General features: G+C 34.6%; 1 long non-coding RNA gene across 1 annotated transcript in view; it reads left to right on the top strand.

Moving 5' to 3' along the window:
• The window catches only part of LOC140336738 (uncharacterized), a 48662-nt gene extending 33903 nt beyond the window's left edge, over positions 1-14759 (top strand). Inside the window, exon 3 of the long non-coding RNA XR_011921938.1 lies at positions 12408-14759. This is a non-coding gene — a long non-coding RNA (uncharacterized lncRNA). The remainder of the gene's footprint in view (positions 1-12407) is intronic.
• The last annotated feature ends 659 nt before the right edge of the window (positions 14760-15418 follow it).

Raw genomic sequence — 15418 nt, 5'->3', positions numbered from 1 at the left:
TAAAATATACACCCAGGCTTCTGACCCGGTAGGGGAGCTTCCCCTGTAACTAGATTTTTGGCCTCTAAGTGTAAACTCAAACAGTGGCAGGACACACTTGTGAGACATTAGAAGCGCCTGTTTCTGCACAGAAATAACATTTAAAATATAACCTTAAACCACATAGTCATTTTGTGCAGCTGACATGGCACATTTAAAGATAAAACTGACATCCATTGCTTTTATTGAGGAAGACCAGAGGCATATGATCTTCAAGGCTCCTCAGTTATTTGATTACATCAGTAATATATGTGATTTAATTTCATTCTTTGAAAATATAGTTTATACATTGGTTGAAGGCTGCCAACATTTCACAGAGCTTAGAACAATGACCAAGCTCTGAGACTTGGCAAATCTCTATAAATATGGCAGGATTAAAAACAAAGTAGTTTGATGTACATAGATAAATATTCAATCAAATGTTCACCTACACGGTATTGTCGATTTAATTTCTTGAATATACATACTTACATACATACCTACTCCCACATCAAACTATTCTCCTTAACCCATTTGCCAACAGAAACCAACAAAATCCTCCACATATGTAGCTGAATACAGACTTCTTTTGAAATGTGATGTTTTGTGTAACAAGTATCATATTATTATGAAAGTGTGACCAAGTCCTTGAACTAATCAATTTACCTACAATTTCCAAACAAGTCCTTCTACTAGTTTAGCAGTGCCAGAGGACTCCTTTGCTATCTTTTGTTTACAGAAGGATACCACCCTAACTCATTACTTTTAGATTTTATACCAGTGGTGAGGCTGGTGGCTTTGGTAATCATTGCAGTACTGGAAAAATACAGCAAGCTGCAATTTCTGCCAATGGAACCTTGTGTTGAATTTCCTTTTTAGAGCCAGTAATAATTTAGCATTTTTACCAGAAGGCTTTGTAAACTCTGTGATGGCCTCTTGTAAGAGACTAAAAGGCAACTCTCATTTAAAAGAGGGGAAATGGAATTTTCAGGGTTAATCACCAGATGTCAATCAGCAATGTTAAACCTTATTTAGTAAAGTGAAACCTGGAGGGTGCAACAGAAGGGTTTTTGTTTTCGCTAACAAAGGTCATGTCGTTTTAGGCAGGACATTTCATTTCAAAAGTTTGACATGGCTTACAGGTTCAATTTTCAAGTAAATCTGTGATGATGATAGGGAGGCTGTGACAGTGTCTGGAAGTTATCTGCCCTGACAGGTTTTCTTTAAAGATAATCCAACAATTATTCAAGTCTGGATAAATAAATTCCTGATGTGTCACAATATACAGCAAAACTATCATCATCAAAACATAGGTATTGCGTCCCAGTCAAGTTAGTTTGCTCAGGCTTAGATGCAGAACATTTCCTAAATCTCCTTTCTCCTTCACAGGCCTTGTTTATATTTACATGTTTAGGTGCTAAGAATGACACATTAAAACTTTGTATCATGATCAGACTCTACAGAAAGGGCCTAATATGTGTCAGATTTACCAAACATAAAATACAGCCTTACATACGATATGCCTAAATGTTATCAAGTCTATTATAGTGAACAAGGAACTCTGGAAGCAGGCCTAGCTACTAGTAGTCTGTGGCCTCTATGCAGCTTATTTTTTCCCCATGACTGAATTACTATACCTTGTTTTTTGCTGTGTTTCTGTTCGGAGGCGGCCATCTTGTTGCAAACAGAGCTTTGCTTTCCCATGTCAGAGCCTCCAGCATGTAGAGCATTGAGCAGCATAATATTGCAATCACCACATATCACTTTAAATCTCCTAAGACTTGCAGCCAGAGGCAGCTTTACTCAAGATCCTACAGCACAAATATACAACTACTGTACTACTAATGCTGTAGACAAAGGGGTGCCTAGGCATCCACACAACAGGCTCTTGTGAAGTACTGCCCCCACAATAACATTTTCTTACATTATAGCATAGCAAATGTTTTTTTTTTCTTTCATTTTTTGAGTTCAGGTCCAATGTAATAATAATCATGTAAAGCAGGTAAATATTTTGCTGCAGGTGGTTCATCCCTGGGTTGTCAGACAAAAGACGAGATCCTCAAGATGACAGAACTGCATGGCTGTATCTTTTTTTCTACTGTGCTCAGGGCTTTTTACTGCTGTCAGGGTTTATCACATGAGTTCAATGAGACATTTCAGGGTCATCTGGAATACCCCAAGCAATAACAAGACTTGGCGTTATGCAAGTTTAAGTTTGCATGATTTCTCTTTGCTAACTTCATTCAAAGGTCCTAAATTTTATTCCCTGCAAGCACAATTTGAATGTGATTATGATAAAATAAGAATGACAAGAAATTTACTCTTATAACAGAACCCCAAATAAACTCCTTGATAATCCTGCATGTGTTGGAAGCTTACATGTAGGGAGGCAAAAAGATTAGTCATATAGAAAAGGGTAAGAATTACGCAAAGCTTAATTTTGTCTCACAGTCAGACCTTATTGCTGAAGTAGCATTTTAGCCACACTGCAATTAAAAACTATGATCCTCCTGTTTATTCTTTCTAAGAAATCCCATTAGAACAGCCTTGGTTGGAAGGCTCTTTAGTAAGCCATTGTTGGATTAGATTGGGTTACATCAGTTTCTTCCTTCTCTTTCTTCTCTTTCTTTCATTAAAATGTGTAACAATTTTTGGCCTGACCTGATCTGTCTTTTCGTATTAGTCAGCTGTTTTGTCAGGCTTTTTCCACCACCTTCCTAACAAATCAGGACAGGAAAAACAATTCTGACTAGGACCATTTACCATTCAGTTTACTCATTTATTCCTGGAAGATTAATTTTTACAGATTATCACTAATTAGTACCAAGATAAAAAAAAATTCAGCTTTGTAACACAATATTGGTTTTATCCTCAATAACTTTTTTATAATCAGCTAAACAAGCCAGTCAACCATTTGTCACCTAAGATTATTCTGTTAGTAGTCCTTTAAAGTGTATGTCATGCCAAAACCAATTCTACTAGTTTTAATCTCCAATGGATCCCTTAAAAACAGAATAAAACTCAAAATTGGTTATTCTTGCTTACGGAACCTTAACTAAAAAGGTTTTTGTCAATTGTACCCACACTATAATACCCCTCTGTCTTTTTAGATAAGGCTACATTCATAGCATTAATAAAATTCTATACAGAATGTTTATACCATTCAACACACCTTCCTTAGGAATGAATGTAAACATGTGTGAAATGTCTGTAAAATACACTGCACTGCGACGACTTGGCCGGATAAAAGCTGAGGTGCAAATGTAGCTTGACAGACTTCCAATGAACAGCAGCTGCAGGGTGTTGTGCCTTTATTTTCTTACCGCGACCAAACCCATAATTGCCAAGTATTTTACTGTTGCTAGGTTCTGCTTATACTTCCTGAGCACTGGGCGTCCAGTGGCAGACTATCCAATGGCAGAATGGTGAACACATATGTTACACTTGGATGACACACACCAGCCCCACCTTCCCAACTAAAGCCAAAATAGTCAAGAAACTGAAATTGATTTGCATTCCAGACTTAGCATTGATGGTACGGTCAAGTCAGATCCCATCCAGCTCTGGGGGAGATCCCTTTGAATTTGAAACACATGACTATAGAGCAGCAAGTGTTGCAAACTTTGACTGCTGCTTTGTACCATTCAAGGTTAAAAGAGAGCAGCCCAATTCTGCACCCACTAGTCAGAGCTGTTGTTTTGTTGAGATTGCTATTTCTTTACAACTTGCATGGATCAGTACAATTCAGTTTTTTAGTACTAAAGCTCACTGCTGTACAAGAAACACCGACGAGTCATCTTGTATGTTTTCACCTTACATAAACTATTCATCGGGCTAAAGGCCAAGATCTGCCTGAAAAGGTTCCTTTTTCTCTTTAAATAGACAAAAACAGCTAGAAATTGCAATGCAAACCACAATCTTTTGCTGCCAAAATCAATTCAGCTAATTCAGGCTGCCTAAATGTATATTCAGTATTTATTGCTTAAAGTTTTTTATGTGGATGGTAATTATGTTTTTTTATACATACTCATTTAAAACTGATATTCACTCCAGGGTAAAGGAAGGGCTACATATGGTAGCAATTGTTGTCTCTGGTCACCCAGAGTGTGGTTTGCTGTAAGGTACTGACATCTTAGGTCATGGTCATATTCCTTTTTTTTCAGACTATGTTCAAGGATAAAGCAAGGCACTTTACAAAATCACAGAAGAAAGGAGGGAAAAAAAAGATCTATTGGTAATTTAAGAATTTAAGCTTCTCTTAACTAATATGTTAATTAGCTAGTTGTATGCCTGAAGAGCTGTTGCTAAAATTTAGCATTTCAGAAAAATATGCAGATGACATTCACATTCGCTTGTGCCTAAAATCTGCAAACCTGCAGTAAGAAATGCCACACAGTGCCGTACACTTTTCCCACGGCAATAATATATAAGGTATTTGCAAAGCAAATGTTTACCAAGATTAGGGCAGCTTCTGTGGAACCCTAAGGATCGGCAAAGTCAGCAGCATTATATCAATTATCTATTTTAGCTCTTGGTAGGGGAGGCATTTTGACCATCACTCTGGCATTTTCAGTGAACACCAAAGTAAAGGGCATTTTTCCTACCGACCTCCAAAGAACTTACTTGAGCAGGAGTTCATCTAAAAGTTCGAGTAATGCTGGTTTGTGAAATTAGGTGAAGCTTTATTCACTTAGAATGCCCAATTAAAAAATTGTTATGCACATAGTTGGGTGATTAGAGTGAACATAGATTTACTATATTTGCTGAACAAAATGATTATTTTTTAAGCTTTTGGTAAACTAGCTTTACTTAGTGTTACATTACAGATTAGAACTTTGCCTTGTAGCAACCAGATGATTTTTGTTGCTAATTAATGTACCAAACCAAATCTAACAAAAAATGTCCTAATACTTTATGTCCAATTTTTTGTGTATTTAAAGAGCATTACTATATGCTATCTTACTGTATTTTTAAAAAGAAAAAGACTTGGGATGTACCATCTCTGGAATGATCGCTAGATTGATGATTGATTATAATTGGGATGGTCGAAGGTCAGTTAAAAGAGATTTCCTCCTCATCAGATGCAACTAAAACTATGCTAGTTGTTGCACTTATCAGACTCCTTTTGTAAGTAACTTTAACAACATTAATATCTGCATGGTGACATTTACACTGCAAACAAGTCTTATTTATGGTCATTGCCTTCATTATGGATTCTTGAAACTCTTTATTATACCATTGAGATTTGGCTGTTCGACCATTTCTGGTAAATGATGGGATATAGCATATTAGGTTTTCACTTTATTGTCTAATTTATAACACACATGCTATATCGAATCCATGTATCTCTTTTGTTTCTCATTTAAAAGTATTTTGCCATGGTTTATGCTATTTAAAAATAAAAAATTGACTTTGTTACAAGTTTAACACTCCTGATTGCCTTTCACCACCCAGCCATACATATTGGCAGGTAAAGGTATTGTATATTTTGTTATCCAAAGATTCTTGCTATTTGTCTCTAGGTACAAGGCTACCAAATTATAGCCCATGCTGAAACATGTGATTGTAGTAAGACCAATACATTGTTTAACAATTTGACAATGTCCCAATGTCTGATCTTTTTCAACAATATCCAATTTCAGGATACAGCACCCACTTGATAGCCAGACTTTATTTTGATGACTGAAAATGGTTGTTCAAATGTTATGCTGTTGTAACTCATTGAGCCTGATTTAATGAAGCTCATCAAGCCTAGAGAAAATAAACTATGATGAGTAAACCTGGGTGATTCAGCAAACCTGCAATGTTTTTTTTTTCATCAGTAATCATTTTCTATTTCATTTTCTATTTCTAATCATTTTCTTTCAGTAATCATTTACTATTAGTTGGCAAATGTTTTTAGTCCAGGACCACATTCATTGCAGATTGTTGGATCACCCAGGTTCTCCCATGATAGTCTATCTTCTCTATTACTGAGGAGCTTTAATTAATCAATTAAATAATTAAAGTCCGTTGTATTTAAATAGAAAGAAAAGAAGTTAAGGAAATTTACTGTCTCAGGGAAATTGAGCATAACTGATCAATACATATCAAATTACATAAAAGTACATTTTTTATTTTTTATATTTTGCTTATGTTAACCCAAAAAGACTAAAAATGTTTTTACTTTATACAGTTTTTTAAAAATAAATAGCTTTTCACAAATCCTGCGTGTAACAACAGCAATTTTAGGTAACTTATATTTTGTGGTGAGGGGCCATTTCAGTACAATTAATATTGGGTGACTATGCAGTCCTTGCATTTCTTGTTTCTGCAGTAAAACATATATGTTGAGTTTACTTTAAATAAAAGGGTGTTCATAGATAGATTTTGTGGTACCTCCCGTCCTGTGGACACATCAGGAAAGTGAAAATCTCTTTGTTATAATGACAACTGAAACATCTTCTTTGATACATCATGTAACAGACACTGGGTTTGATTCACTAAAATATGGTATACTTCACTTAGCTTTGTGAATGAGGTAAAGTCCTGCTGACTTCAACCAATTAACGTCATGTGCAAACAAAAATCTATCATTTATTTATTGGATTTCCTTGAACTTAAATATATATTTTTGGCAAAGTGAAATTTCACCACAAGCTAAATGGGATACCACTAAATGGACAAAAAAAGCATACTAAATGGAATACCACTAAATGAACATAAAAAGCTTATTAATGTCCATGATATTTCACCCAGGTTACTATTCTGTGGAATAATTAGGTTTAGGAAATAAACCAATGTTCTGTCATGAAAATACAATGCGCCTTGCCTACTAGACTAAATAACAGAGCAGAGAAAAAGACCTAGAAACCCCCCACCCCCTAAAAGCGTGACCAAGAGTCACTTTAGTCCACATCACTAATTTGCGAAATTAAATTAGAAAAAACATGTCCCTAACTCGTTTTACCATCATAAAGGGTGGCTTTGTCTGAGGAATGTGCAAAACTTAGGAAAAATGAAAAGTGCTGAGCTCTGCGTTATAATCTAAATTAGGATGAGGCAGTGCACAGCATGTTTTACTTGTATACTTTTTGATTATATGATCCCTTTGATCCCAGTTAATAACCACAGTAGTTTGAAAGACATGTTTTTTTATTTGTTTTAGTTATGAATAAGCAATAGAAAATGCCAGACAAACACAGCCATATGAAGACTAAATACTAAATATACAGTAACATGACAAAGGGCAACATATAAAATCAATAGCAACATTCAACCTAGAATATCAAATGTGAATTTTGATAAAAAGAAATGTCTGCAATGTTATGTAGGGGAAGATATAGTTGAAGTTAAATATACATATTTACATTTTTAATAGTAAAGCGTTGTTAAAGCTTGGGAACGTCGGTAGTATCAGCTTTTGAATTAAATGACAGCAAAGTGATTATTTTCCTAAAATTGAATATTTGTTCTCTGCACACTGGCACATTTCCCCTTATACATATTAAAGCGTATAAACCTTTTGACCATCATTATATTTTATGGGCCCATAGCCAGTTCTGGCCTTCGACTGTCCTCAACTGCCCTGCCGGTAGACATCTGTCTGATAATCTAGTTTGGAATGCAGCTGTTTATATGGAGTCCATATGTGTTTCTTTCACACGGTTCATGGCATTTCAACCGTTGCTCTAAATCTACTGAACTGAAGAGCAGATGTTTCCTGTCTAACGTCACAGTGTATTGCATATAGATGTAAAATCTCCTGCCTGGATTCATTGCACAGACAATGATTAAATATACCCAGGTGATATTCCAAACCACTCGTTTACTTGTAACACGTTGCACAGGTTTACTTGTAAACCACCTGTTAATATACGTACCAAGATACTTTTTAAGTTAAGACAGTGCCCGCTTTCGGAAATATGGTTTCACCTAGCAGAAAGGACGTAGTGCAACATTAAAAAATGTTTTTTTGTGTAGAATAAATACATGCATTTGACTGTTTTATTATTAAGTCTGTCATTTTTAGGATATTCATTAAGAAGTGTAAAGGCTGATAAATTAAGGATGATGAAGTATTTATCCATTTTCTTAAACTACAGCCTGAGCCCATCTGTAGGTTGGCAGACGCTAACTATGGGATAGAGGGCATTCTAGCTTACTGTAATAGTTGAGCATCAGTGGCAACAATCCGGCCAATAGCCTAGGGTTAATCAATTGCCATTCCACGTGACCAAAGTATGTCTACACATATCACAGAGGGTGAGCATGTCCTGAAAAAACAGAGAAATGCATTTAGCAGTATGAGCTCCAAATAAAATAGAATACTATTCTCTCTCCACAAAATGTACCAATTCTGCTAAAAAAGCAACATCAAATTATTGACATAGGCTAACAGGAGTGTTTATTAATTCAATAGGAAGCAAGTCATTAAGAGTTCATGCACACAAATGCCAGGTGTTACCACTCACCCATCACTAATGCCGGAAGTGTATGTATTGGCCACTCTGGATCACTTTCTTGGGGGTAGGAAGAAAGTAAGTGAGGACAGATAGACTCTATTAATTGAGCAGATAGACTCTACCATTCTCATATTTCAATGAATGACGCCTAAAGCAAATTTAATGCTGAGCAATTGTGTATGCTGATCTTTGTTAGCTAATACACTTATTTATTTAAGAGGCATCAGGGTGACATCAATAATACACATCAAGCCTCTTTTTTTACTTTAAAGTTTTACACTTCTTAGACTTCTGCCAAATATTTTATCTTTGAACCCTTATATAACAATAGGCTATTTCTACTGAGGCCAAAGAACACATAAAATATATGTTGTTAGCGTGATAATAAACCAAAGCTGTAAACTGCATAGAGTTTTGGTGTATGTTGGGTATAGTGTGCTTGTCTACCAGCCGATTCTTTGGAGAGATGTTTGAGTGAACAGAATAGCAGAAAGCAGAGGTATTGTATATTCTGGATATAGAAGGCCTGGTTCCGTCTTGCATTGGATGTCACATTGCTTTCTTTAGGACACTTAGAACTAGAGGGTCCATACATTAATCGATGTATAATTTTTATGAGATGATAATAGTTTGTTCAGATGAAGAATGATATACCTACCCACAAAGCTAGAGAAGTGAGATATTCAAGATAAAAGTGAAAGGTGTATCTTAAATATGAATTTATCATAAGCTATTAGCCCTTGTGCAAATATATGGTCCTTATTTGGGTTTCTATCAGGGCCATCTTTTACACATAGTTATTTAGTTAGGTTAAAAAAAGACATAAATCTTTTAAGAATTCTTTCCTTATGCAGACATTAAACTTTTTTCTTTCAGATGCAAAAAGTGCCCCCTTGTTCTTTGTAATGACCTTAAAGTGAATGATTGAGAAGCTAGTTCTCTATATGATCCATTAATATATGTATATTAAAATATTTCCTACCATTACCATTTTGTTTATTGGTATTGGCATGTTTTCTCTATGTTAGTGTAGGTCCTCCAAAAGTTCTAGCTTCCCTCACCAACCCACAATCATATTGGTAGGTAAATCAGCTTCAGTCCCTGTTGGCGCATGTTTTTGTGACTATAGAAAGAACATTTTACTACAAAAATACCGTTTTAAATATCCCTCTGTAAAACACTTCATAATTTGTTGACCCTATATACTGCATAAAATAAATAAATAGTTTTAATTTCTGTATAATGCGTTTTTAAATTCTGGTAAAAGGCGGATTTGTCCTTACATCAAAAGCATCAGCAAATTTAGGTCAGAGAAGAGAATTCCTGCAGAAACATCGCTTTTCTGCTCCAATTCCTCCTCTCGGCCACTGGATGCGTAGCTAACACCGTCACTTAAATTATGTCCTTTCCATCAGCGCTGGTACATAGGCCACTGGAGACAGGCCTCAGAGGCAGCAAAAGTCCCCGCGGGTATGTGAGAGAGGGAGGGAAGCGCTTACTCGCCTCCTCATCCTGACAGTGTGCATTAGGATTCCTCTATCTGTAAAGAGAAATCTCGTGTATGTTTTCACCCCATCGCTTACGGCAAACAAAATTGCTTGGTTTATTTATATCTAGAGCGCCCCTCAGCTCAGCCCTCTTTGTGCTCCTAGCAGATGAAAAAAAAGTATTTAACTACTTGACTATTTTCTTTTTTTATATAAATATCTGCGCATGTATACTAAACTTGCCAATGATTCCAAAATTTTACTTAAAACATAGTAGTAGGGTAAAAAAGAGTAATGAGCAAAGTGTAGAATAGCGTTATTAAAGCAAAAAAGAAAAAACTGAGGACACACATTTTGTTTTAATGACAAACATCTAAATAATATGTAGACATGACAAAAGCAGAATATGACCCAAAGCTCCCAACAATATATTTATGACTCAAATGCTCACCAAGGGGATATATCCTTTGTTAGTCTGGAACAAATATTCTTAAATAAATTACTGATGGAGAGTGTTGTTGGTCATTACTAGTGGCTGTAACAAGCTGTATTTGTTTTTTGGTGGATTGTATTGTCAATTTGTACTGTATGTCTGTGTATTAAAATCTATCTATCTATAGACAAATCTTATTCCTAAATCGTATATGAACCGAGAACAAAAATGTAATACATTACGATTCACAAACCCTAATATCTGATGGCTGAATTAGGCTTTTCTTTTAATAATTTATTTTTTTCTTAAAAAGTAAATCTGACTTCAAAATACTTCCTATGCTCAGGTGATGATGCATTCTTACTGTGATGTACCTATAGAGAAGTAGTGTTTTCACCCTGGGACAGGACTTCATAACATTCCCTACTTTCCTTTATACCATAAAGGGAAGAAGTTCTGTAGTCACAAAGAAAGGTAGGGACAGATGGAACCTAGAAGAGTGCAAAGCAAAGCAAGAATAATTGCAGAAATATTGTGAATTGAAATAATACAACAAATGTTTTTAATAGTCTATTTAAAAGGCTAAAGGAAACAAATAGAGGACTTCATTGTTATTAAATAGAGGACTTCACAGTTATAAGACCCTAAACGTGAGTGTATATCAAATGCTTTTTTGTCTATCAATGCACATGGAATAAACATGGATTATAGACGTTTGATCTTTTAGATGGCTAAAGCTGAAAAACAAGGTGTTGAGCTTGTTGATAGTTTTCCAGACCTTGCAAATGTAAGCAATTTCATGTCTTCATCTGCAAGTCAGCAAGTGAGGCAATGGTTCGCACCTAGACTTTAAGTGGCAGCTGTTTTGATAAAGTAAAAGTTGTAATTTAAAGCTGATCTGAGTAAAATAAAACTTTCTGTTTATATAAATATATATGCATCTAGCACGTATGCCTCTTGACTTCCCTTAGACAATATATTTTGCTCTTTCATTTCAGGAATCAGGCCAGTGTTAATCCCTGTCATGATTTAGAGCTAAAAATCATGGTTTTAATCTAGGGATTAATGTAATAAATTATCGTTCTAGAAAATGGTTTTATTTTATACTTTATGGTGCTGGGGAAAATATACTTCAATGTAGGGTACATTAATACAGCCTTTAAAGCTTGATGTTTAACTTTAATTTCCTGTACTACCAGAAATAAAATTCTATACATTTTTCTGTCTATTTATCTACTGTAATCTCTGTACTCTGAGTACTGAATTATGATTACATCAGAAGCCTATATGAAAACAAGAATAAAGTGGCGGTTCCAGGTTCTTTATTGCTGGGGAAAAGGGGTTAGCATATCATATTTCACCCAGATATGGTGGCCCAAAAGCAACAACACCCCTTATTTAAAATAGTTTCACTACAGACTACTACATGTAATAGAATGCAGTTTACTGCATAGCCCTTAGATTGTTAGGATGCAATTGTTTTCTTTTTTGAGCTTTTTTTTCCATTTTATTTTAACATGGTGATCCTATCCTTTGGTGGTCACACTCCCTGCTAGACTGTATCTATATATGGAGTTGTTGCTGCCACCGAGGTTGGACCTCAAACATATTTGTCTTTGTTCATTATATGGGGTAGAGAAATCATCAGTTTATAGTAGCTCAATATACAAATTTACATTGACTAAGCATATCTGCAAAACAAGATTAACAAGTATTTTCTGTACTTGAAAATTAACTTGCCTGAAAATGAATATGATTACCTCATCTAGGACTAGAAAGCTACAATATATTACATATTTGCTTTTTAATTTAGATATTCTTTAAGAATTAAGGCACGTACATATTCGTGCTTCAAAATTTTTATACACATTGGTCATTATTTTCATACCATGTTTTTGGTTAAAACATCAAAAGTTATATATATATGAATATTCCTTTGTTTTCTTTTGCCAGTAAAAAGACAGAATTTTCTCATATTCCAGTGAGTGTTTTAACAAAATAAATATTTTCTTCTCTGTTTTTCAGCACATTCATCTAGATGGTTTGCCAGCTGTTCTCTGAGAACACTGATTAGTCTTCCATCTGCAATTACCTCAGCTGACTACAGGGTACCAATTAAATAAATCTCTGAGCACGTCCCAGGAAAGGGTTAATTCTGGAATCTTGTGCACAAAGGAACCACAACGAATAATACTTCTGATGAAACTACATGCTTGGATCATAATAAAGGCTTACACGAGCCAAGTTTAAAATGGCAGCCTGCTTTTATCAGGACACTATTCAAGCTGATAAACACCATGCTTATTTTAGGACTGTCTTGATGAACATTCAACGCTGTCGGTGAGTTTGGTATTAAAAGGCAAACCATCGATCGTTGACTGTACATCACGACAAGACCATTCTCTGCAGAACTTCATGCATGCCTTTTTCATTATGCCTGATCACCCACTGGCTCCTACTACAAAACCACCAGGAATTTTTATAATATCCGTGTTTTATTTATAATGTTTTAGGAATGCTTTAGGTGACTTGATTTTCTTTACAAATCTTGTGCCTTTTTTATGTCACAGGTTGAGCAAATTTTTGCTCTGAACAACATACAGTCTTGTATTTCATCTGATAAAAAGCTCACCCAAACAATCTTCATTCCTATATTCTTTTTACACTATCAGTTAATGTTTTTAAACATTCAAATAAAGGATTTATGTAGCTTGTAAAATCTCTCTGTAAAGAAATTTTGAATGAAAGTTTAGATGCTTTTGTTTTCCTTTGCTTTTGAACTGTGCATATCATCTCTAAATATTATACCAATCTATGACAGTAACATTCACCTTTTTGTAAGCCATGTGATAAAACTATCTACAATCAAGTTGTTCGTTTAACATGTTGAACGCTTTATGAAGAAACAAAATGAAAGGTCACAATTAACATTCATTGCTGTCGGTGGGTTGAATTAAATTAATAAACTCGCTGAACGATGAATGCAACTGTGTCCCCACTTGAAACATGGAAAGAAACACATATTTGGACTTTTACTGATAAGACTGCATCATTTATGGGACAACAAAAGATTATATCAATAATGTCTGGCGTCATTTATTGCTGGTAACTGATTGTCACAAACCAAAAAAAATAAACCAGTTGATGTATTTTACAATCGAGTACATTTATATACTGTTTGTACTGTTTCATTTTTTTATTGTGTTTTTTGGGTTAAATCAACATTTGGGAATTTACCTGTTAGCATTGGCTAGACATAGAGACCTGCAGGAGGCTGTGCAGTTTGCAAGACATGACTGTAATGTATGTCATTACCCACACCTATGTCATACGCATAGTAAAAGATGATTTTAAAAAAGTTAAGCCTCCAAATATTTTAAGTGTATGACAGGAATGCAGAAAAATCTTTTGGGTAGAACCATGGGTTTTGAAATTACCCACAAAGAATAGCTGTATATTAATCTGTTAGCAATACAGACCATATGTCCAATATGATATCTGTGTTAACTGTAGTTACTTAACTGTTAACTGCCTAATCGCTAAAAAGAAGTAAAATCTCACATATTAGGAATGACTTCAAATATTTTAACAAGCTTAAACCAGAATAAAGAGAACAAAGGAAAATTTGAAAATGTTTGTACACATTCTGTTCAGTAAATAATACAAATAAAATGTGGGTTCAAATACCATATATCTTATCATGGACAAAAGTGTAAATATGATATGTTTTATAAAACTTATGTTTTATCAGTGTGCTTTTGTAGAAAATATTTTAAAGATGTAGGGTGCAAAGAATGAGAATGAATTTTCAAATTTTCATACACAATTTATACAGAAAACACAGTTCAGGTTTTCAAATCAAAGTTTTTTTTTTTCATCAGAGTTGTAATAAGCATGGGTGATTAATATAGAGTTGTGGTAGAAGTCTGCAGCTGTGTTTTTAGTTACACCAAGAACTGATGCCAGCTGCTGATACTGCATTCCTACAGAATATCAATTCACAATTAGATATGACGAATATTTACTAAAAAGAGGAAGAGACTGTATAGAAGATTGTGCAAAGATCCCAAACCTACCCATTATTGAGGTGAGGGTGCAAGTCCAATCAAACCCTAAACAATTTACTGAAGAACAGTTTTGTTTTATAGTAATGATTTGTACAGAATGTACAAATCATTACATATATGGACATATATATACACATGGTAATGATTTGTTCACACACACACACATATATACATACATACATACATTAAAAAGCTTTTTTTTTTCTGTTGACCATTCTTTCACTGCATCTTCAAATGTATTTTAGACTATGCACCATTGTCTTCCCCAATAAGAAAAACAACAGAAAAAAAAAGTTTTATTAGTATGTATGTCAATAATAATATATATGCAGAGCATTTGTTAGAACAGTAAAAATAAAAGTCTTAAGAGACCTGAAAAAAATGTCCACACAGATAATTAAGGTAAGTATTACAAAGCTAAATTTGTGTACTCTTTAAAGTGCTGCAGAATTTGCCAAAAAATAAATGAATTTATTAAGATGACTCATGTTGCCAAACTCAAGCTAGTCTATAGACATTTAAATGTCCTTAGCCAGCATTAAAAAAAAAAAAACTTTTAAACAAGTCCTCATCGGCCTCTGAAAGTGATTAAGTATGTTAAAGTTAAAAAGAAATATGACCTCAGTGGGGACTATGATTTATGTTTTATTGTTTATTTACTTTTTTACAATATTTTATTGCAATGTCCATAGCTTGGCCATAGTTATACTTTAAATATAATTTAGCTTTTGGATACACTTTAGTTTTTGATGCCATGGAAAGGTTAGAAAGACTCTCTGGTTCTCTGTTTCCCCAGTAGACCTATTTACCTTTTCTGTTTATGGTTTCTTACCAATGGGGCAAAAAATCAGGGGGGCACCTGTTCTAGTGTCAATTCTCCAAGATAAAGACAGAAAGTAAAGTGAAATCACCCCAAACAAATGAAACCAGCAAAAACAAAATAATATACATACAGGCTTTAACCATTCC

Source organism: Pyxicephalus adspersus, chromosome 8 (assembly GCF_032062135.1).
Source record: "Pyxicephalus adspersus chromosome 8, UCB_Pads_2.0, whole genome shotgun sequence".
Classification (NCBI taxonomy): Eukaryota; Metazoa; Chordata; class Amphibia; order Anura; family Pyxicephalidae; genus Pyxicephalus; species Pyxicephalus adspersus.
This window is presented reverse-complemented; position numbering and strand designations above follow the sequence as displayed.